At 32.5% G+C, this 26,572-nt stretch overlaps 1 protein-coding gene across 6 annotated transcripts in view; it reads right to left on the bottom strand.

Moving 5' to 3' along the window:
- LOC132951686 (receptor-type guanylate cyclase Gyc76C-like) overlaps positions 1-25,926 on the bottom strand; it is a 47,574-nt gene extending 21,648 nt beyond the window's left edge. Inside the window, exons 1-4 of one of the 6 annotated variants that reach the window (XM_061023557.1) lie at positions 25,327-25,926; positions 24,869-24,948; positions 8,659-8,793; positions 355-414 (exon numbers count right to left, since the gene is read on the bottom strand). The gene's annotated coding sequence lies outside the window, so the exon portion shown is untranslated. The other 5 variants (XM_061023558.1, XM_061023559.1, XM_061023560.1 and 2 more) reach the window with 5 other exon arrangements.
- Between the last annotated feature and the right edge of the window lie 646 nt (positions 25,927-26,572).

Below are 26,572 nucleotides of genomic sequence, written 5' to 3'. Positions count from 1 at the left end.
AACGGGGACTTGTATTGCCTCATTGCATAATTACAGTAAACTTTGATAATACCTATGTCGTATTTATAAAATAAATAATAATTTATAGCAATAATTATAAATAAATCGAGATACGTTTAAAAATAACTGGACGATTAAGATTTAATAAATGTTATAATTTCATAACAAATAATAAACAAGCACACGAAGCTATAAAAAAAAGTTGTGAAATTTTTAGAGTTTAAGCTATTGTAGTAATATATGCACATGCTTCCGTGACAACATGTAATTAATATTTATTGATTTAGTCGAAGAAATTATCAAATATTGCCGGAAGCAATGAAAGTCCGTTGGATTAAATAAAATTAGGCATACCTGCAAACCAACAGCTCCATTTTTGAAAGCAACTCAATTCGACGCGTTACCATTCCAAATCTGTAAACACAAAATATATCAATAAATAGGTTTAAAAAAACTGGCGTAAAAAAATAAATACAGGTAGAATAATATTAACCGGGTACGATCCTCGCAATGGCACGGCATCGAAAGATTGGGTTTCGGTTTTTGCGAAAAAAAATTTCACAATAAAATTGAGAAGCACTGGTCGAGATAAATTAGTCTATTTTTAGATCCTATTGCCACGAGCGTATCAGAGGTCAAACGAATCCTACGCACTCACACACACTCACGCATTTTATGTACATTATTATTATCATTATACAACCTACAACTACTTATACTCGTGTGTGTGTGTGTGTGTGTGTGTGTGCGGGTGCGTGTATACGTGTGATGTTGTGGACGTTGGCTATACCACTCACCACATGGACATATAAACAAGGACACTTCGCGCTACAAAATAATAATATCGTAAAATGTCTAAATCGATTTTATTTATCATTTGTTTTTCTTCTCTGTCTTTTAATAATAATAATAATAATAATTACTGTATCGTATAACGGATATTATATTGCCGCGAGTCGCCTGTGCAATCGCAAATACTAACGCGACATTTTCATCTGACCGACGTATAGCAATTATTAATAACGTCTTATTATAAATTCTTGTTCAGCTCGAGAACGAGAAGACAATGGCTCGTGTGTAAACACATTGCAAGTCTTCGGAGAAAAATGCACAATGGATATTATATTATCCACGGGGGGATGCGTGGGCGGTGATGGAGAACGAAGGGAAATTTGTACATATTTTCACCTGTTCACTGCATGCCCCAGAAGTAGTAAATACGCTGTTTCTGGTAGGTAGTTGTACCACATACGATGGTGGTAGTAATAATAAAACTACACGAGCACCTGTAAATATTTTACATAATATATAATTGAGTATAGAATATTATGTACAATATATTATACTCAATGATAATATCTGAGAGAAAAAAAAACACGAACACACTATAAAATGGAAAAAAGTACCTGCCTATATATATGCATGATATTTGTTTATACGCTTGTTAAAAAAAAAATTTAAAAACGTGGCTGTCGTCTTTATTATTATTCTTGGTCATGGCTATACAAGCGAGGACAACCTTATTAACGATACAAATGATGATATATTATGTAAATGCGGGTGTGAGTGATCATATTATGATATTATTATCGAGAGGTGTCGGGTAGACCGCGCAGACGAAATGTCGTTCCAACAAAACACGTCATATAAGAGGGATAACAAGAATATAAACCCCCCCCTCCACATTATTAATGTATATATTATATACATTTAATCTGTGTTGAACATAATAATATATATTATGTATACGATACAAATACATAATATAGTGCCAATTATATACATATGCGTGTTAGGTATATGACCTAAAGTACGTTTACAATAAATTGTTCATTATATTATTAGTATGTACCTACACGTAAAATGAGTAAACGAATCGTTATTAGTTTTGTTGTACATACCGCAATATTATTGTAATACCAATATATCATATTATAGGTACATATTATGTTAATAAATACATGTATTTAGTGTTTAAACGAACATTTTCTTTCGATTGAGTAATCAACTTTTAAATAACCTTAATATAACACGATTATGCCAAAATTTGCTGACGCTTGACCAAATCACTTTACCGATTACCACTATAGCAATCTATTTAAAAGCGGCGCGTTTTCAAACGAAAATAAGTGTAGATAATACATGTGCATATCTACCTATATTATGCATCATACCATAATATGTGCATTTTACAAGCTATTATTATAATATTATAATAGTTACTACTTACTACGTATTTATTAGCATTAAATTAATACAGGTGTGAGGTATAGATTTGCATTAAAAAAATACAATCTCGATTTGATCGAACTTATAATGTTTGAATAAATGTATGGCTTTATACAGGTGCACAAAAAATGTAAAATGTATTTACGTATTGCTTAAGGCGACTATTTACCTCATTTCCAAACTGAATTGTCGATCGTTTTTAATCCCGTTAATAACAATAAAATTGTCTTTTGAATAGAAATAATGGAAATTTATATTTTTGAAAATTAAGTATTTGATACAATACAAACTACGTTTTTAAATGCATTAAAATAATAAAATGCATGTAATTCTAGTAAATATTTATTATAATATAATATATCCACCAGTGGCGGGCTGAAGGGCTCAATTTTATACTTATACTAACCATAGAAAAATATACGTTATGAAACATATTATCGAGGAATATAAAATAAAAATTTACCTCAATTATTTTACAACAAATGACAATATTTCTGATATAGGAACTATTTTTTTTTTATTTCAAGAGCCTTCAGCAAATATATACTATTAAGTTATACACAACAATATAAATATGAATGTATCATGTGAGCCTATATGGCCATATCAGTAGTAAGTAGTTACAACTGTTTTTTTTTTTCATATAAGAGATTTTACTAACGAGCCTGAAATTAAGAGTTAGGTTGAATAATCAATCAATCAATCAATCTAAACAAGTATTTTTCATTATATTACTAACACAGGTCACTTATTAAAGCTATACATTGGTTTTTATATAAAAAAAAAAGAGTTGTAAAGGTACGATATCGGTCTAACGACTATACCTGAATAACATATTAAAAACCGAAATCAAAACCATTATAGTGGAATGCTTACGCATCTCTCGACCACGACAAAATAATTTTGAATTATAAAAAATAAGAAAACCCTTAAGTCCTTATAACTAACTATAATAGGTATTATCAAACATTGGAAATCTTTTACCCGGTACCTACATATTATTATTTCGACTCACGTACCTATATTATAGGCGTGATGCGTTCTACTTAGATATTTACGTGTGCATGGGCCGTTTTTATTTCTATATCTGTTCACGGTCTGTGGACTCCAAACGAGGGTTGGAAATTATTATTTGCGTCGCATATACCTATATTCGGAACATCTTTCAGTCGTGATACATCCAAACCGACGACGAACGAGACAGCAGACGGGCTAAACACGCGGGCTATATACATAATATATATATATAATATGTATGTATATACATAATAGAGAAAACCAAACACATTTAGTTAAATGCATATTACATGTACATTGTACATACCTAATTTAGTCGTTAAAACTCTCTGCGGTGGTCTGCGGTGTACATGCCGCCGGTACACATTTGATTTATTTACTATATATATATATATACACGTCGTGGAAAACGTTTCGGTGTTTATTTTTTATTATTTTATACATACATAATATTATATTTTTTTTAATTTGTAAGCGAGACACAATTAAACCCCGTGCCTGTAATTTAAGGGCATAATGGTCACGATATAGTTTTGTGTGTGCATATACGAAAAAGCGACGACCGCGACCGGTTCGATTTGAATAAACCGACCGACCGATTATAAAAAAAAAAATATAAGTAAAAAAATGTATACAGTAATAACAGGTTTTAGGTTTTGTTACACAGGAAGACGGTGGCGTACAAGAAAAATAACGTATGGAATAAAATACAAATCCAATAAACTGGTTTTTACGGGTTTTTTTTTTTTTGCACAAACTCCAAATGGATTTTCTCCATTCAATCAGAGTAACAAAACGAAATGGTTAATTGAACCCGTCAACCCCATCGCATTGTAGCTGGTATATCTCTCTTATATATATGACATATGTGTGTGTGTGTGTTTGTGTATATATAGGTACCTGCATTATGCGATGAGTATCTGGGTATAATATAATATAATAGTAATGTATTAAACGAGCGATGACAAAGAATAATATAGTATATTAATATAATATTCTGTTAAAAGGATGCAATTATCGCATTTATTTAAGATTATAGAGTATAACGAGATAATAGCTGCATGTGTTATAATATACCATATTAAGGCACACATTAAAATATATTTATAAACAAAAATAAATACATTATTATTATTTTATTAGTTTATAACTACTATAAAATACTATAAATAAGTAGGTATCAACATGTTCGCACCGGTGATCGAAAACAGAGAGAAAATTACCAGTCGATTGCCCGTGAAGAAATATAAATAAAACTATATTTTGTACTGCTTTTTAAAATCGCGTTTAACCCCCAAAACGCGAAGTTATGGCCAAGGACATTTGCAAACATATAGCGGTCATCCCCATTGCTGCCTAGCAATAACGGTCCAGGTCAGTCAGTCTCATACTCTATAGGTAATATTATGTATATCTGTGATCACTACGACACCACGTGCGCTGCGAATGTAAAATTTATAAGCTCAGCAGAATTTTTTTTATAATTATAATATATTAGTCAATGTTTAAAATTAATTTTTACCGAGTCCAAAACGAAATTTTTTAAAAACAAAAAATAGAGATTACAGTCCTCAAACAAAAGTTGCATTATATGAATAGGTACTAATAAATAAATTTATTATTGCAAGTCGGGTTTCCCGCCAAATATTTTAAATTTTACACTCCAATTCAGTTTAACATTTTTAAATCTTAATAAATTGTTTTATCATAAAATATGAATTTTGACTACTAATATGCTAAAATCATAAATAAAACATTAATTTAAGAATAAAATATAATTATATCAAATTAGTAATTTCGCATTAATAATTCTATTTACCACAATATTGTCGAAGGTTTGACAAAATAAAGATAAACTCATTTTGATTTTTTAAGTATTTAACATACCAAATATTATGGTAAATACCAACGAAGCCGAATCAGCGAAATGCGTATGAAAACATTGTTCGTACAATAATCTTATAGGTATAGTTCAAATCAACTTGATTTATACACCTACGTAATTTATTAATTGGTTTATCGATCTTCAAAAGGTCAGTAAAATAATAGCAATATTGCTGTACCAGTGTTATATTAATATACCTAATATCCTTAATTTTAAACGTACCTACTTTATGTTGAGATTATTTTGTTTTTATTAATCAGTGGTACTTAATTAATGTTATATATTATTTTGTACGGTATTGATACGAGAATTCAATAATTTGTTTTAAATATTATTATTATGGTTATTTTTTTGTTGTTGATTATGTAAAATATGATTTAATTAAAACTACTGCCTGCCTACTTCTAAAATAGTACAAAAATCATAAATTATGAAAATCATAAATTATTATGAACAATTAATTATAATATTATTATCAATGATTTATATATTTTATTTATTTATTTTTAGTTCATATACGATCAATATAATATTCAAACATTCAGTGGTGGTGGAGGAGCATTCCCTCCATGTTTCTTTTAAATCAGGCACATTACAATGTTTTTGATGCATACATATTATATTTGAAGCTTGCACCCCTCGAAAAATGCCCGTGAGCGCTTACGGAATATTATACATATTATGTTTCGAAAGAATTTCGTCAGAGACGACATTTAGCGCTTCGTACAACATAAAAGATTATTCAAATAATAATATAAATAAATAATTTAAAGTATATATAAGGGCGTACACACATCTATACAGTGTATAATATTATTATTATAAATTAACGATATGACATGTTGTTGCCCACAAAAAACAATGCACACCGACATCGTATGCGGTATAATATTATAATACGTACAGTATTATTGTGCTAACCAGTTAACAATAAGGTCGTGACCCATCGGCACTACTACTACTACTACTATTAAACAAGTAACAACTACTACCTACTACTACTACTACTACCACCTACTACTATAATAGTGAGCTGTAGTTGTTGCTACTCTCTTCCTGGTTATCAACGAATATTAGATAAACGAGCAGACACGAGAACGCCGCCTAAAATAATATTATTATAGCGCTGCACGGTGTATTATGGAATGTACATGGCACTCTTTTTTTTTTTTCGTGTGTGGCATGGCGTGAGCAGCAGTCGCATAATAATTGGGCGAGGTCCGTACATTTCGATATTATGTGTATATATATATATTATATTCATACGACACGATTTTTTAATTTTTTTTTTGTTTTTTAGAAACTACACATATTATTGTAATTACGACGGCGGCGACCACTACGACGATGACGACGACTACTACGACGATGTATCTCCGTCATCACCCGCCGCCGTCGACGGCATTTGTAGTGCTACAGTCAATTGGATGCCTCCGCTGTTATTCATTCGAGACAATTGAACGAAACGCCCGGTCTCGTAATAATAATAATAATAATAATAATAATAATATATATATATATATTGATTATAGTCAGAATTACTTTGTCCCAAACTAAAGAATGTACACAACTACTACGACACACCACACGCATGATATTATGTGTTATGTATATCGCGCAAAGCAAAATTTGATCGCAATCGAGTTCAATGTGTTATTTTTCTCGCGCGCGGGACTTGATTATAACGTAATAAAATGCAGTGAATCGCTTCGAAAAGGAAACGCGTTATCCGATATCTGTATAAACCATCAGTGTGCTGATATTAAAACATAATAGTATTTAATTTGTGTTTTTGTTTCTCGACGAGCTCGTACCCTACATATTATTATATACGATTTCTCTAATCTGCGTAATTTTTCTCGTTATAAATCAACACGCATAATATTAATTAATATATTATAGGTGGGAGCATTTATTGTTGATGTACTTTTTGTCTTCTTTTTTTTTTTTTTTTATCGAAATTGTGAAATTACAAGCGCGCAACAATAGATTTCACCAATGGACACGTCAGATATCATTACTTATACGTATAAGTGTAATGTCTACATACAATATCATACTCTCTCAGATACGCGGAAGAAAGTTTTTTAGTCCTTTAAAATGTAACATCACAACAGCGTAGAAAATAATGTTCAAGTAAACGGTTTAAAAATGTGTAAACTACGCGTTGGTGGACAAGAAAAAAACGATTAAATAAAAAATATTATAAGAAAATACGTAAATTATACTAACAGATGTTTAAGTACCTGTATGCAGACACTTTGGTCTTTGGTGGGACCGGAATCGTAATGATATGTACCTATCTAGACGAGTTCAATTAAATTGTAAAATCTGAATAGTTTCTATCTACGTCCCATGAAAATAATATAGGTATTAGATGCATAGGCGTAGGTGTTTTTTGTATTGTCATATTGAACGCGCTCAAACAAACGCACAATTTTAAAATTATTCATGGCTTGAACGGAATACATTTTGTTTCATAAATCGCTACAATGTCACTATGTACAGTAATTACAAACAAATTATAATAAGTAAACGGTTAACACAGAAAATCCTTTACGGGCAATTAAAAATAATTCCTTACATTTATACATAATATACCTATATGGGCTATATGCCTATACATATTTTGTTCGTATTTCGTTTATGGATTTACATCTGACCAATTATTATTATAATGTATATAAAAATGTGAATAAAAATATACTACAAACGACTTGTGTGCCAGAAATTCAATTACTAGACTAAAATTAAGTGATTATAATATTATATATATATGTATACATTATACATATATATTATATTTATCTGTAAAGATATTATTATTTTGTACTAACAATTTATTTATCATTTATTGATATAGGTTTTGACAAATTTAGTACAGTAATTATGTTAATAAATACCATTTGGATTGCCATCGAGTATCGTTTCGAATTGTTCGTAATAATTGTTTAGCGCGATCGAAGTTTATCGCTTAGCAAATTAAATACATACTAAAAATATTTCATAAAAAAATGTTTAGTTACCATTTTTATATAATCTTGGAAATTAGTTAGCAATTTATCTTATTTATAAAATACATTTATTCCTCGAAAATAGTAATCAATATACTATAGTAACAATTTTCAGTTTCATCGGAAGCTAACAAATTGGACATTAGAGTAATTTTATCTCAAGAGTTGAGACTTGTATAATTTGTATAAATGTACAAATTTAAGTTTATGATAAAGAAATTATTATTATTATTATTAGAATTATAATTATAATTATATTATATTGTGTATGTTAGTTGTATATATGATAATAACCACGTAAAATAATTTTATAGTTTAATATAAAAAAATCACTTGTTTTTAAACACTATGAGTATATTGTAGTGGCTATTGTTATGGTATGTAAATTCTATTTAAAAATGGAATGTCTATTTTTATAAGTTTACGAAGTTTGATGAACTTTGAAAATGTCCATTAGATATAACTACCTCCGATTTAATGCTATTAATACAAATATAATGAAGTTTTACTTACTCGATTAGTTCCTCGAGCTGTTCGAACTAGCTATTAGAAGTTTTACATTACAGTTCATTAGCAAGTCTGTAGTAATTCATATATTTCAGAATTTCGAAAATGCAGTACACTCATTTTGGGAGCATTCAATTTTTTCTGGAAAATTGTATTAACTGATTGAGGATAAAATATTAAAATGGATAAACATAAAGATTAATGATCTAAGTAATGGCAATAATTGCAATCATGCACGAGTTTTAGGTAGTAATTTAAAGAGCAGTTTTTTAGTATGATGATTTTTAAAACTACACTTGAAATTGTTTAACTTTGATTTGATCAATATACAAGTTATAAATTGTATATTTTTATTATATTATACACGATAACGATTACTCATGTGAAAAATGGTAATAAAACAAATTATATATTTCAAAATCGTATTATTACAACATGTTTTTAGATAGTGTGTTGCAATAATTCAACAGTAAAAATAAATATAATTTTCAATCGGAATTTTCGAGTGCAATGATTCATTATATTGTCGCAGTGAATCTAAAACAAACAGCACATTTTATAAAACATATATTCCCGCAAGTGTTTTTTTTTTTTTTTTTTGTCATTATGAATAATGAAAATGAAATGTAAGGTTGAAAGTAGTTTACGATGATAAACCAATTACCGATATAATACGAGCAAACCAATTTTGAGGGGAGAATATCGAGGAAAATTAAAAACACATTTATCGCCGTAAAATTATGTGTTTGAAAATGTCGTCGTTTATCGACGGCCAAAAGCTACGTGTGTTTTTATAATGCATGGTCGTTTTTCGTATTCTTTATAGTACCGCGACTACTACCTATATACCTACAAAATATATATTTTTTTTTTTATTAATTTGTGTACACTAAGCACATAATTCGCATAAAACGTACGTCGCATTAGGCCCGCGGAACATGTTATTACGACCTCTTCCAGTTTAACCGGCATAATATAACGTGTCGTAACACATACGTTAGTAGGTAGGTACACCACAACAGAAAACAAAGTAGGTATCCTTTTATGTTGCCCACGTATATGTAGTAAAGATATATATACACACATCACACGGCACACACACACACACACACACACACACACACACGCACACCGTTTAAATAGCCGATGTAATTATGATAATATTATGTGTATATGTATAAAAGGTAATATAATAATATTATGCAGGAGGGGAAAAAATCGGTTATTTTGTATCTCACGCCCGCCTTTGTAGAGCCGACATTTTCTAATAATAATAATACGTTCGAGTATTATTTGCATAATAATTAAATGGCTTTAATAAGCCATAATTGACGCGATAATAGTAAATATAATTTGAATGAAACAATATTATAAATATAATATATATTTATACACCACACGTATAATACTTGTATTATATTTAATGCCCAGCTAAATAATAATAATATGTAAAATATCATACCGAAGAGTTTAGTTTGCCTACGACCGTTAAACTGAACTTCAATATATAAATATCGAGACTCGAGAGTGCTTATACATATTATATTATATTATATTGGCAGGTATTTTATTAAATAATTACCTACCTAATCGTTTATTGGACGTTGTATTATTATTTTGTAGCGCGTTAGTCTTGAAGACGATAAAGTAAATTAGTGTACATGAAACACGCCATAATATATTATAGTTTTTTACAGGTAGGTAATAGGTATCGCAAGTAGTAAATTGTTTTCTTTATTAGATTAACATTTTTGCTAATTTACTAAGCAAAAGTTATCAAAATGAGATTAAAATATTTTTGTGTTCAGTCTCTAGTCTACAGTAAGTAGTAATAATTAGTATTATACTGTATTTTACAATATAATGAATAAGTATTTCATAAAACGTACCATTAGACAATAGCCTTGTGCTTTTAAATGTTTAAAAATAGTCATACGTTTGGTATAATAATAGGTGATTGCCTAAAAACAATAGTCCCGGTTATAAGTTATTTTACCTACCTATTATATAACAAGATTCACCAAGATTATTTTTTTTATTTAAGTAGGTATGCAAAATATTATAATTCTAATTGAAACACAACGTTTTTGAAAAACAAATATTCGTAAATATATGTCTGTTTCAACACAAAAATAATGACTCTTTTCTTAATCTAGATAAAATAAAAATTTGAATTTTTATGAAAATGTATCTATAATGTGCCATTACAAATGCATAAGTGACAAGTCATTTGGTATTAAATGCTTCAATGTAATATGATTTGAACTAAAATGTTGATAAATTGTTCATGATGTACCTAATAAAGCAACATCAAATACTCTATAATAATATACCTAGTCTATATTATCATGGTTGAAACTTCGAAGACCATATTTTAAGTAGGTAATAGTCATATCAAAATTCTACTTTGACAACGCCCAGTTTTTATTTTTTGATCAAGCCGAAGGAAATTTATAGTTTGTTTTGTTGCTGGCTAAATTATGAAGACATTTTGTTGACACAGCTCGACTATAAAAACCCTCTTTAGTTAATTTGCCAATATATACACGGTGTGTTAGCATTTCTGTGTTTACCAAAAAAAAATTGACTAGGGTCAACTTCGAATCGATTATTTCAATATGTCCGACAAGAGTTAATAATTAGTGTTGTTTGCATTACAAAAACATAGCTGGGCAGAGAGAGAAGGAGAGAGTTCGGAACATTCTGTTCAAAGACCCACGACTAAGCGCCACGAAAGCAATCAATCTAAACATCGATGTATGTAGAATAAATTTGGCTATGATATTGATAGTAATTACAACCCGAACCCGTATAAATATATATCATACGTAGTACGTTATATTACTTGGATATGAAAATAAAATAAAAGTGAAGATTGTGGTCAAACCCAATAAAACGTTTCATTTTAATCAAAAATTCACCACTAGACGGGAAGCTCTAAAGGTACGGTTTCCCTGCAGCGTCTGGACGTAGGTCGGCATCTGATGCGGCCGTGCTGTTCCACTGTTCCACGAAGTCTGACGCTGCAGGGAAACCGTACCTTCAGACGTCTTGGAACAGTGGAAAAGCACGGTCACCGACCTACGTCCGGACCGATAGTGACGCTAGACGCCACGTCCAGAAACCGTATGTATCTACCTAAAGAGTGGTTTTTCTCGAGCAATTAAATATTTAAAAATATTGTTAACGTTATACAATTTTCTATTTAAAAAAAAATCAATAAAATACAAGTACCTGATTACCAGATTGTATGTTACGCATACTTTTTTGGTAACTACGCAGTGATCGGTAATAAGTGGGTACGCAATAAGCTAGTACCTAACTTAATAAAAAACTGATGTCACCGTTATACGCATTGATAACTTATTTAAATCTAATAACGAATAAGAAAAGATACAAATAGTATAAAATCCTAAGAGTGATTGCAACACGAGAAACACTGCATGAAGGACCTACAGTGTTTTCTGAAAATAAATTAAAGTTAATAAAATACCTCTGCGTAAAATCACATCACTGACTATCGGTATGTACCTATATAGTACTTATACTTGTTTAAAAAAAACTTTTTTTCTGTAAACATATTTATATAAAAAAAATTACATTCCCTACAGCTGACCATTATTACCAGAAACTGAGTGGCCGAGTGGACGAAGGCGGTAGTGCCGATATGCGCAACGTCATCAATTCGTACCCGGTTCCGGACGGTTTCTCTTTCCGAGACTTACCTACAAACAAAGAGATCGCCACCCCCCTTGGTATAATATGACAGAAACTTATATAGGTACCTCTGAGGGCGACCGAACTACGACAGATATAGCACTAGTCAATAGTGGCATCTGATCAACTGAAGTGGAAAAAAAACCAGCATTATTATAACTATATATACTGAAGAGCGGCGATTTCGGTAACCATATCAAATGTTGTTGAATATTTTCCGTAAGCGATTAATTGTTTTTAAATTCTCTCTGACGATCAGATCAACGAAGTCATACATTTATCATATAGTATTATAATAGGTCACATATAATATTGTTATTTATTAATAAGCTATCATAGATCATCGATTGTCGGCATATAGATCACTCTCGTTTAACCGGTAACATCATATTATTATCCTTTAAAACAATATAATCAAATATAGATAATGGGTATAATTTATCAATACATGGAATAGTTAGGTATTACAGAGAATACTATTATTATGTCAGGCAATTACATTTGTAAGAAGATATTATAATTCATGTAATACAATATTTTCCTATACCAATGCAAAAAATGCAATTAATAACACCAATTATATTCTAATGACAAATTTGAGAACAATTATTATTTGTGGATTATTATTTTTCGTTTTGGAAAACTTATAGCAGAAACCTAATTTTTACCAAATACCAATCACCAGACACTATACAGTTTTCTATGACAAACCTATACAGTGCCTGATATTACATACTATGGGTGAATGAGAAGGAAAAAGTGCGATCATATCCGAATTGTATTTCATATATTGAACACGTTTGTAAATATAATTAATAATATACATTTATTAATCTACATAACATTGTGATGTTTGCGCAATGTATCTAAAGCCACGAAGAGGTTTATTCTATTAAGAACATATATTAGTGTTTAAACATAGTTTTCAGGGAAAAAATCATTATGTCTACGTTAAGTGTTCTTAATATTTTTATTTCATTTCAATAATAAATATAATTGGATAGGTTGAGTTGCTAATTAAGCTTTTGCTCATTATTGTTTTTAAATAGAAAATTATATATCGCGGCTATGGTATATATATGGTTAAGTCGCTAAAGAATAAATAAAACAAAAAAAAAAATGCAATTATAGAATATAGGTTGATGTAATTCGTTAAATTTTAAGAGTCCAAGAAAAATATACAAGTACTCTCATGTGCACAAACGCATATATCATATTTTATCGTCGTATAATAAATATAAAACGAATAAAGACATACAGATGTTTGTAGGACAAAGTGTAGAGTATAAAAAACCATAAATTATACAGTTTTGTTAATGTTTTCTTTTTAATCACTATATTTAGATATATAATCGTTCGTATACATATAATATACAGGGTGATTCGTGGAAATGTGGATCAAAGGTTTATCTTTGTTTTTAACCCCTGCATGTATTGGATACGGCACGTAAAAATAATAGCAATATTAACTCAAAATGCGCTCACATTATTAAAAACAACAAGAAACGTCTTCGGACTAGAGATCATGATGCAGACATGCAGTGTGTCGGATGAATATTATTATTATGACGTGAAATTGTCTTCTATATAAATATATAATTGAACACGCAACTTTGAAAAGCCGATAAGACGCGATAACCTTTATTTGATCATGAAATTTCGCTTTAAACTTTTTTATTTTAAATAAACATTGCAGATTTGCAGATTATACATCGAGATAAAAAAAGTTTTCAGCGAAATATTTGTATTGATAACAAAACGTACATAAGGATTGTTTTTAATTGCTACATGCGGTTTCAAAATAAAAATAACCGATGAAAATAAAAACCGATAATCGCGTACAAATATCATAACACTATCGCCTATACCTGCCTATATACAGAGAATAATAATAATATTATACTTATAGCAATATTATTACATTATTGTGGTCTATATATTTGATGTATACCTACAGCATTCAAACCGTAAACACATTCGCGCACTCAAATACCGTATATACCGTTACGTAAGCGGCCATTCTCGCGAAAAAAAAATATATATAATAAATAAATGTAAAACACATAATCGTCGTTATACCTATATACAATATCGTAATACACTCGAACAACGCGCGTGTATATTATTAAACAGTGACTATACAGATTATGCATAATATTATATGCACATGGGTGATATAGGTAGGGTACGTGTCATTATTATTATTTTTTAAGCGAGGTTATCGTTTAGCGGATTTCTATAATATACCTCGCGCGCGGTGCCAAATTTCACGGCCGGCGAGCGACAGAGCGATCGCGTACAATAAAAAAAAAATAAAAAACAGAAAAAAAGACGCACGGCATACCTTATATCATATATTGTATAATGTACATTATAATATATTATAGACAGACTCTACGCGAAACATCCCCAGAGGCTGTGTCTATATATATATATACATATTATAGCGGTGCTGCAGGTAAGGATGCAAAGGAGCGTGGGATTCGAAATAATATACGAGATCGTTTCTCGAAACACGAACAATAAATTTATTTTTTCCTTAAAAGAACACCGCGGCCGCGATATAATAATAATATTATATTTAATTGTATTATTATATATTTATTTTTCATTATAATATTATACTTGCGGAATTATTACGCTGTGCGAGGAATCGCGCTCGGGCTATAAATAGACACCTCAAGTATAATAATATTATGTAGCAAGTGTTGTATATTATGCACTGTGCATTTGGCCCGTTGATAAATTGCCGGGTGTGGTGTGGCCCTGCCTGTATATATTACATATTATAAACTTATACGTATATATATATATTGTACCGATGGCGGCCGGTTTGCATTATATTATACGAGTAATATATATATCGCACACACCGAACACTATATTATACACTAAACACAAGACACTCCTTCGATTTGCACGCAAACACACTTTACAACAATACGCACACTGCCAACTATATTAGGTATAGCGAATAATAAAATGATGGTTTTTTTTTTTTATTATTATTATTTACCTTTTAGTCTCCTAGCTTAATCACATAATCCATATAGGACATAGGTACATTATAATATGATGCTCGACGAAAATATTTAAAATATTTACAGAGAGCACCTTAGGTTTTATGGGTATACGCGGTTTTATTCGTGCGCAAAGCTATCCCTGCAGCGACTTTTTTAACTGTGATAATATTATTATTATTTGTTTATTTATTAATCTTACTCGACATGTCTCGTACTGACATAATATACGTCACAACGATAGGTTTATATAATAATAACTATTAAACAGTGTTAATAATAATTAAAACATTGCTCAATAAATAGTCAATACGAATGTGTACGACGCGACAAGGCGCGCGATTGGGTAAAATACATAATATTATAATATAATTACGTACAGTAGAAAATATAGTACTGTCACGACAATAACAAGTCAATAATAAGAATATAATAATATTATATTATAACCTTCGTTAAACGTAATAATAATTATGTAAGAGACAATTATTCAGGAAAACATCGCTATCAAAACTTAAACACACAAGTAACATAATATTATATTGTATGTATAGGTTTTTTTTTTTACGAAAAACGGACGGGGAAGGGACCACGCGCACGTAAGTAAATTTGGTAAACGAGAAACGTTTAAAATTAGTACAACGTCGCAGTGGTTCTCAGACGATGCGAATAGGAAAACTTCGAAATACGCGCTGATAAAAGATAAGAAATATTCACTTCAATAAATAAATACGACTGCTTATAGAGTTATGACGAATGGCGGGGTAGATGTTTATTTCTCGTATCTCTGTGTAGTCGTATAGACGAACCGATCGGTAACCATATATGCTACTTCAGAGAGAGGTTGACACAGTTAAAATATTATATTGTACAACGATTAATAATTAACGTAAGTCGTAAATGATAAAAGTAATATAATAAATAATAATCAAACGTTATTCGCTATAATATATAATACGATATGATAAACTCGTACTCGATTTCAATACATTTAAATTTAAATTATTGATATTATATATCTATATACATAATATTATTAACAATGCGCGTAGTGATTATACCTGTACGTGTGTATACCTTTAGGTATTATCCTAAACTACTGCCGTATAATAATATATGTAGGTATAGATGATCGATGTATAATAGAACGGTATTTTTTATTTATTTAGAACCAGTAATATATCACTCTTGTTTTTATAAACGTTCGGTATATTACTATTATGACATATAATAATACGAGTACGCGTTTTTTTTTAATCGTAATGGGTTTCAAATGTTTTTAAATCGTTATTAATGGGCAAACTGTCATATCACTTCATTTTATCTCTCCGAGGCAAAGCATTGTTGTTAGTAAAATGTATCGAACACGTCATATTTAGTTTGTACCGATCCTATGATTTCTCGAAATATTTAAACTACCTGTCGTCATATATCACGATGTTAACTGGTCTTCATGAATAATGCCTCCATTATACACATTCATGAATAATATATTTTCGGTTTTCCTCGCTACGGAAGAATTTTTAAATTATAAATTCGATCGTTTTGGTTCCGGACACATGTGTACCACCTACTTATCGACTGCGATTTATTTAGAAGTAAATAACTTAATTTTTTTTTTTAGAACATAAAACACATGCGTATGGACACTAGAAATAAAACGATGTACGTTAACCAAAATTACAAAATAGAATATTGCTTTGTGCTGAACCATATGCTACACTTATGCGTACAGACAGTGTCTGGTTGCCAAAATATTATTTGATTACTGGATATTTGCCGTGTACGTTGTTGTTTAACATCATAAGATTACAAATATCTCGCTACTACGCCTTGTCTACAAAATATGTGTTGTGTGTCGGTTATAAATTAAAATTCATAACAATTTAGGGCAGATTTCAGTTTCAGTGATACGTTACGCAAAACAAAATATAATATATAATACAATGATGGTTTCATATTATACACGCCTGATAAAATAGTAATCAACATATTATATCATTAGATTAAAATAATAAAATGAAACAATCTTTTATTGTTCAAGAAATTTGTTGAAAACATGTTCGCACTTTTCAATACCCAAAAAATATTGTTATATTATAGTCACTTTAGTATTAGGTTAGAGAAAAAAATGTTTCAATGTGGGTGTACCAAACTGAAACGAAAATGGGATCAACTTTCTAATATAAGTAGTGTATTTATTTTACAATTTTACCATCGATAATCTGCAAATGGATTTAAGTGTATAACCTCGTGAACAACCCAAATGAGACGTAAATTACATAAAAGATATAAAAATTAGATAAAATCAAGGAACATATAAAATATTTGAACCACTGAAAAATATAAATTTTTAACAAATCCGAGTTAATTTTACACATTTACACAGGTATTAGTTTGAATAACATTATGACTTATGGACATTAATTATCCCATTAATTATTATAGGGACCTACTGAACATCGCATCAATGCAAATATGCAAACACCCGATGTCGGAATGATTAAAAACAATTTTAAAAACGACAATTGCTATAGGTAATAAATAATCATAATAGAAAATACAAGTGCTGTGCAAAACACATTCCCAAAACGTCATAGATATATTATATTGCAGCGAGCCAAATATGCAGTAATTCTAAACAATTCGTTCGATGTGCAAATGTTTACTTAACTTTAAAAAAACCCATCTAACAACTGTCAAAAATGTTTACACGGACCATCCGGGGGCTAACCCCGAGAATTATTATGCACATGTCAAATTTGTCCCGACGGTAGTGCGCGGTTTACCCCAAGAATATTAATATTATCCTATGCCACCGAGATTTCTTATATTAGACACGGTGGTCGCAAATAAATTCAATGGATACGCTCGTCGTTTAAATATTTACACGTCCTTTATACCTATATAATATTATTTATATTTAATATAATATATGATACGATCATTACCGTGTGCGGACGTACCTTGTTACTTACACCTACCACAAGTACAGTTACGACGATTCTAATGAAACGACATAAACTCGCAGTTGCACAACATCACGCATATAGCCATTAACCGAAGAATTCGTTAGGACGCGACGGGAAATAATAACGTTAGAGACATTTCGGATGTTTACAAAAATAAAAAAAAAAAAACGTTGCGATATATATATCCAGTCTCGTCGGCTAAAAATAGTAGTAATAAAATGTGCGATTTCGAATGGAGAACGCGGCGCGCGCGCGGTGGTGCGTTTTCTCTCTCGTCGGGCGGAGAGCCGGCCCGCGATGGGTGCGCCCAGGTGACGGGCATTACAGGTATATAATAATAATATATGTACCGAGTGCGGACCAGACAACCGGGCACCATAATATAACATCACGGCTCAACAACAACAACAACAACAACAACAGCAACAACAGCAGCAGCGGCGGCAGCGACAACAACAACAACGACGACCGCGGCGACGACGACGGCGGCGATAACAGCAGCGCAGCACAACTGGTTCTCACTCAAACCGTCGTCGTCCTTTCAAAAACATATTATAATAATAATATCTGAGGCCACACAAGCGCAGCGGGTACACATTTTACGTGTGTGGCGCGCTCGAAATCTGCACGCGCGAACACCGGCGACGAGACCAAAGCGGTCGGCAGTATATTATATGTATTATTATTATTATTATTATGCATATATGGCCGTCGGACAGCCGGAAGCGAGGGAACAACAAGTGTGCGAAAAAAAAAAGTTCCCGACTATTATAATATTACAGGTACCTGCTGCAGCTGTTCCACCTATATAGCTAATGTAAATATATTAATGTATTATGGTCGTTTTGCGCGTGGTGGACGATAATTTCCAAAATTTAATATATAATTTAATGGCTTCGGCTTCGGTCGTGTGGAGAAGCAAATATATATACATATTATATTATTTTGTTTACACCGGTGGGGTTTTTTTGCGGGCGCAGGAAATTGTCCGACTTCCAGTGAGTTATTTCGCAAAGCACCTCGATCGTCTCTCTCGGCGACCGCGGACCGATTGTTAATATTGTATGTTTTTTAATGGAGGGGCGCTCCAGTTGGTCGTGTTTTAAGGAAATTAATATAGGCGATTTACACGATGACATTAAAATGGCTCGTGTGCAAAGTAAACGAACATTAGGATAGTTTTCGGTCGATATTTCCTATATGTCCTGAATTATAACAGTAGCCCTGCATATAATACCGTCCAATAGGTCAGTCGCTATTTATATTCGCCGTCAATTAACTTACGCACGCGCAGGAATTAGCAATGGCATTAAATTATATAAACTTTTTTCAATTTAAAAAAGTGGTTTTTAGACCGAAAAGCCGGACATACCTAATTGAAAGAATTTGGTTTTGATGGATTTCAATTTTCAAAACTGATTTTCATTGATTGCCAAGTTTATACTACACGTTTTGGTCGAGGCGATCTTGAATATCTATTTTTTCAGCTGAAATATCCATGAATAAATATACTATTATGATACTTTTGTATTTATATTATTCATTGTGAAACTAACAATAATTGGAATATTAAAAATGGGCTTTGGTCAAACCTAGTTAACTTGTTAATCGATCATAATCCGTTTTCAAAATTAAAATCCGTCAAACCAAATTCCTCCAGTTTTGTCTGGCTTTTGATCTACAAGTCACATTATTTTGTGGCTCGACTAGATCGAGCCCCCTTAAAAGAAAAAAAAAAGAACAGTTCACAACGAGGACCCTGCTGCTTTATATTATAATATTATATGAACATGTGGAGTCGAAGTTTCGAGAAATTCGTAAATATCCTAAAGTGTTATGGGCCATTGAACGGAATTAGTCGAGTACCTAAGCTAAATCTCACACGTGCGGCGGTTATTAATATCGACGACAACTAGGCGATAATAACACTACGTAGGTACTAATAATTGTAATAAAGATTTCGATAAACATGTGTAAGTGGTAAAAATCAATTATACGTCCGGAGGATTTGTAAGACAATAAATCAATTAATTTTGTATATGTTTTATTGCTTTGTGTGAGTCGTGGGTAATAAAACTGTTGACTTGATCCCTGTTACATGCAAGTGTAACAATATTTTTATGACACAGCAATATTGTATTGGCCGAGTTGCTTAGATAAATACTTTGAGTGGAAAAATTGAAAAACACAATACGAAATCATGATGATAATATAGAATTTCGTAATGTAACAGTTTATTACAAAACTCATATCATAAAGTATAATAGACCTTTTAGACAGTTCACACACAATTTCCACTATTACGTACCATGATCTGTACGAGATAAAAGTTCATAATATATATAGGTAATATGAATATTATATATGATATAAAATATCTTCGCATCTACGAAGAAAATTAATTACCATTGTAATGGTACTATTATATTTGTACCTACGTGAAAAAAAAAACCATTTAAATTAGCTGCTAACATTGTTCAAATTATCTATAGAAGTAATTAAACGAATATTTTATTATAGCAGCAGGCATATGTTTGGGCAGTGGGCACGAACAGATAATAATATAATAGTTGTTATGTTATTATTAAATTTATACTATTATTATTATTATTATTTTATTTATTGCATTCACCTACTCTTTTATAAGTATTACCACTAAATTGATAATCTCAAAAATCATTTCACCTTACATAACGGCTGATAAAATACCTACATGCACATAAATACAAGGATTTAGATTAAAAATAATAATATACTCGTGTTAAATATGCTTCATGTTCATCACTAATAACACAAACGACTGCTTTATTATCGTCAAAAGTGATACGTCATAAATATTGCTAAATAAAATTACTAGGCAAGGGGTTAATTACTATATATATACACACACATTTCAGTCATTACACACACTGATGTCAAATACACAATATACGTAGGCACCTACCTGCGAGTACGTGCCGCAAGACATAATGAGTTGAAATCATTAATATCACTTCGGATAAGCCAATAAGACGTAATATATATATTGTACCTAAGTAGATAACACGTTTCAAAAAAATGATTTTTTTTTAAACAAAATGTTGAACAGTTTTAGGTTAGATTACTCATCCACTCGGAAATATTATTTTTAACAATTTATTATGGTTAGGAAATTAATTTAATAGATCAATAGCAAAAATATCTTGCAGTGTACTGGATGAGTAGGTTACAGTATAATAGGTTACGGTCGAATATATCTCATAACTAGTGTTTATGCTAACTATAGGTATATGGATAACACAATACTGTTAAAATATAATATTATGATGTTTCGATATCTCAGCGGCACGTCGAACAAAACGACGTGATGATGTAATACAATTGTCACGTTTCGTGTATACAAACATGTATAATATTTCGTTTCGCATAATGATAATTATGCGGCTCGTAACAATTTTCGTTTTCAATAGGTAATTATTATTTCGAAAGGTAGGTAGTCGCATTATTATGGCTAGAGTTTATGAATAATTAAACTAATAAACTAATAATAATGGCATAATAGCAGAGCAATACCTCTATAGCGTGTATTTGAAAATTCTAACGCGTAAAACATTATCAAATCAATTAAAAATAGCTCGGTAATTGTGGAGGGACTCTTCGGATTCGAACTCTGTACCAAAACCCGCGAGATGCCCTTTAGCTGACCCATCCATGTATAATAATTGATATTTTTTTTCGTCCGCTATCGGTAACGATTCGTCAAAAAAAAAAAAAAAAACAAGTAAAAAGACCACCAAAAAGCGAAGCGTCTTCTCTGAGTTATCTAGACGACCGTCGTTTTTTTTATAACGCGTCGTAAAAAAATTTCGAAAATACTACAATCAAGTTTGTCTAACCGCAGACACGTGTGTATTGTGTTTTCGTAATCGGGCAAACACGGTAGGCACTAGAATAATATTTGTTCGTAATTATAACTTATAAAGCTCGGAAAACAATAATATACCTGCAGTGTTGCATTATGACGCATTGTTTGATCGCGATAAGTTGCGCGACAAGCCCGTCAGTATAAGTATATGTACCTATATACAGCATACGTGTGTACTCGGCACGTAGATTAATATACGATGGTGTTTTTCGATTTTTCCAAACGGACGTTTTGAATACAACAAGTGCGCGCGTCAAGACTCAAAAGTTATAGGTATACATTGTACACATACAGGAACAGGATGTATCCGCAGGATCGCAGGAAGATAACAAGACGCGTTATATTCAAAATATGTAATTTCAGTGAAAAATTGTCAAAATATCCTCTGTCGAACACGGCCACGCGGTCGGGCACCTACCTAACCTACGCCCAACTGCACCGTCTCGTCGGACAAATGGATTTCATACCAAATCGTAATGTGTGTAATATGGACGCGATTAGACGTCGTGTCCAAATTACAATATTAGAATTATTATCGTAGGCCCGCGTGTGTATCGCCCCGGGGTAACACCTACGCAACACGCGCGTTGTAATAAAATACTATATTTAGACCGAGTCGGACCACTTTGCGAACCATTCGACCTCGTCGTCGTCTCCGAAAACAATAAGACGTGCACACTGGTAGTTATATTGTTATAGTATTAGTAGTAGTAGTATTTGTAGTAGTAGTTGTTGTAGTAATTGTAGTTGTAGTAGTAGTTGTAGTAGTGGTAGTAGTATAGTATTGGTAGTAATAATAATAGTTGTAGTAGTAGTAATAATAATAATAATAATAATAATAATAATAATAATTTATAGTATTGATGTACATTGTACGTACGACACGACGTCTGTGTGTGTGGGTATATGTGTGTAAAAACACCGCTGGCCAGAGTGTCACACGTTGACCTTCGGAAACGTGCCCGAATTACTGTGTAATTACCAAACGGCCGGGGCGGGAAGAAGAACGCGCGCGCACACGCACACACAAATACACGCGCAGAGCGGCGGCGGCGGCGGCGGGGAGAGAAGGTGGACTTTTGTATCAGAATTACGTAATTTCGGCGGAGCGCAATGTGTGAACAAAAAATGTCTATAAATGCCGTCATCGTCGAACAACACATCGTCGATAACATAGGCACTGTAATGATACATTTATAACGTAGTGATGATTATATTATTGTAACAACATCATGACCATACGATACGATATTATGATAAATAATAGTAAAATAATATGTAAAATATTGTAATATTGTGTTAAGAAAAACCTATGCGGGCGGCGCCTCGAGCTCTCAATGCTGTTTGGGTGGCCTCCGCCGAAAATGTCACGGTCAAGATTGTTCGTGGTGTGGTGTGTGGTGTGTAGTCGTGTGTGTTGTAGTCGTGGTGTGGCGCGTGTGCTCGGAGATAAATTCGGTTTTTGTTACATTTTTTTTTTCTAATAGGTTTCTCCGACCGTTCGCGTGTTGTTGGACGGACATTGTGCGCGCATAAAACATACCGCGAAATAATCGTAACGTGCAATATTATATTAATATAGACGAGCTACCGACGATACCGCGGTATACCAGCTACCTAACCGTACGTTTCCCGAAGTATGTCCGTGTTGTATAATTCTATACCAAAACGTCTTATATTATTATTATAATATATTGTTATAGACGCTGCCGCCGATATGTTTACACCCATAGGACAATACCTAAATAAAAGCCCCATACGAAATCGTTTCTAAACACTGCTGGTTCGTCATATTCGTCGCGCTCCCAATATTTTTAATATCATCGGCACACGCTTCAATTTTTTTTCCCTCACAACCGACGACGAGAGGCGCATTCATCATCTAATAATTATTTTATCAACACGACGTAATAAAAATAATAATAATTAATAATAGTTAACGACAATAGCGTTCGACCGTCGTTCACGTCATCGGCCCGAAAATCGAAAACACCGCCGACGCGTAATTGAGTGAAAACCAAATAATATTATTGTTATTTTATTATTATTATTATATTAATGGACGGGTCATCGGTCAACAAGACGTCGTGAGTGAGTGCGTGTGTAGTTGCACCCGGAGAAACAGCAAAATAATAGAAGGGACACCACCGGCGCCGCGATGTAATTTATTTATTTATCGTTAATAATAACCATTTAAAGACACAACACACAACTATAATAATACAATATTGTTATTGGTAATTTATTATTATTTTACAATTAATGAAATCGATGCAATATAATAGATGTCATGCGGAAAACGTGACGCACGCAAAAACTCTCGCGCGGGGTCCAGCCGATACGCATAACCATTTCAAAAATGTAATTCAAACGCGAGCGGCAGACCACTAGAATGCACGACAGACGCAAACCAGTTTCATAATTGTATTATAATTACCTAGGTACATGGTGCAGGGTATTACCTATAACCTATAGATCTATATACCAACATATTAAGAGCACCTGCGTATAGCAACGGTATATTATATAAATTATAAATAATATGTAACAATATTAATATGTATTTGTATTGTTATTATTAAAAATATGTTTAAAACGCTTACCCGTCAGAATCAGCGTCCGGGTTGACATCATTGGCGGGCCAATAATAATTCTGAATGCAAGCACGCCCCGAATAACCTACCTGTAAGTACAAAACGATTATTTTCTTAGATCCGTCTCGTCACGAACGCCGTGAAATGTATATTACTCTAAACACACGTCATGATATTTAAAAATTATATGCACACACACGTAAGCGCGGTAAAATGTGTTGAAAACGTATGATAATAAATTATAAATCAAAGTATAAACGGCGAAAAATTAAATTTCGAAACGTCTTATATTGCGGGGAGGGTCGGACGGACGGTAGCAATAAAATAAGAGAAAAAAAATATAAACACGTCAACCGTAAATAATAGGTAAGAACTTATATACCTATAAGACGATAAAAGTAAACAATACGGAATAAAACTCGACTACTACAACGGTCATGGTCTCCCCGCCAATGTATTTTACTTACTGGTCGGCCAAACGATAACGCATTTGATTCGTACCCGTCAACCGACGGTCGTTCCACAGGTCCGTCTCGATCGTGTATTTTATATAATATTATCACTGTTCGGACAACTGGTTATCATTAAACATAACCTAGAAAATGGCCGTCGGCGGCGGGAAACGAGCGTGCTGAAACACCGACCGATCGCCGCAGCAGCACCAGCACCAGCTGATGATGATAATATTATATTTTATCAACGCCTCGTCATGTGATGAATCGCGTAAAAGATTATTATTATACAATTTATGTTTAAAAAATAAAATTAATAAAGTGTGCACGTACGAATGCGTTTGTCAAATTTTCGAAAAATAATAAATGTGACGCGGGTCGGAGGAAAAAAAAAAATTAATAATACGACGGCGGGAATACGACTACTATTGGTGGTGGTGATTATAATTTACGGCTGTTGTCTGTTTGGGATATTATTATTATTATTATTGTTTTATAAATTATTATACAACGTCGTCGTGTTAACGCGTGTGCGACGAGCGCGCGTAACGTGCACGGATCGGAGACTAGTACTAAACATTGCGGTTGCGGTTGCGGCGGCGGCAGCAACAACGGCGGCAGCAACAGCGACGACGGCAGCGGCGGCGGCGGCGAGCAACAAGTTGTTGTTACACACACACACACACACACACACACACACACACACACACACACACACACACACACACACAAATTCACACTTATACACACACACACCGCACACACGCGCACTTCCTGAGAGTGATATGATTACTATTAATAGACCGGTGGCCTCGATCGTTGCCGCCGTTGCCGCCGACGAGTGCATCCAGTTCTTGATAACGGGGCGGCGCGACAGCGGTAAACAAGATGGGGACGCCATCTGCCGGCCGGTCCGGTCCGGTGCCGTCTCGTCGCGAAATTTTCCGGCGAGATTTTTCAAAGGGGCTGTGCCGGTGGCGGCCGGTCACCCGCACGGCCACACCACCACTGCACCGGCGGCGGCCGCGACGACGGGCGGACCGACAGGCAAAAGTGTATGTGTTTTTTTTTTGCCCACCAACCGTTTCGATCGGAAGTGTATCTTTCACTTTTCCGCCAGACGAGAAGATACCTAAATTGACCACGCGTGTCCACCAAAACAATTTTTTATTATTCAAAGTTGTATTACAGTAAGTCCATTTAAAATACTATAAAATATTAAAAAACAGTAAAATATTTATTTATTATTAGGGTAAGTCAA

The sequence above is a fragment of the Metopolophium dirhodum genome, chromosome 9 (genome assembly GCF_019925205.1).
Source record: "Metopolophium dirhodum isolate CAU chromosome 9, ASM1992520v1, whole genome shotgun sequence".
NCBI classification, from domain to species: Eukaryota; Metazoa; Arthropoda; class Insecta; order Hemiptera; family Aphididae; genus Metopolophium; species Metopolophium dirhodum.
This window is presented reverse-complemented; position numbering and strand designations above follow the sequence as displayed.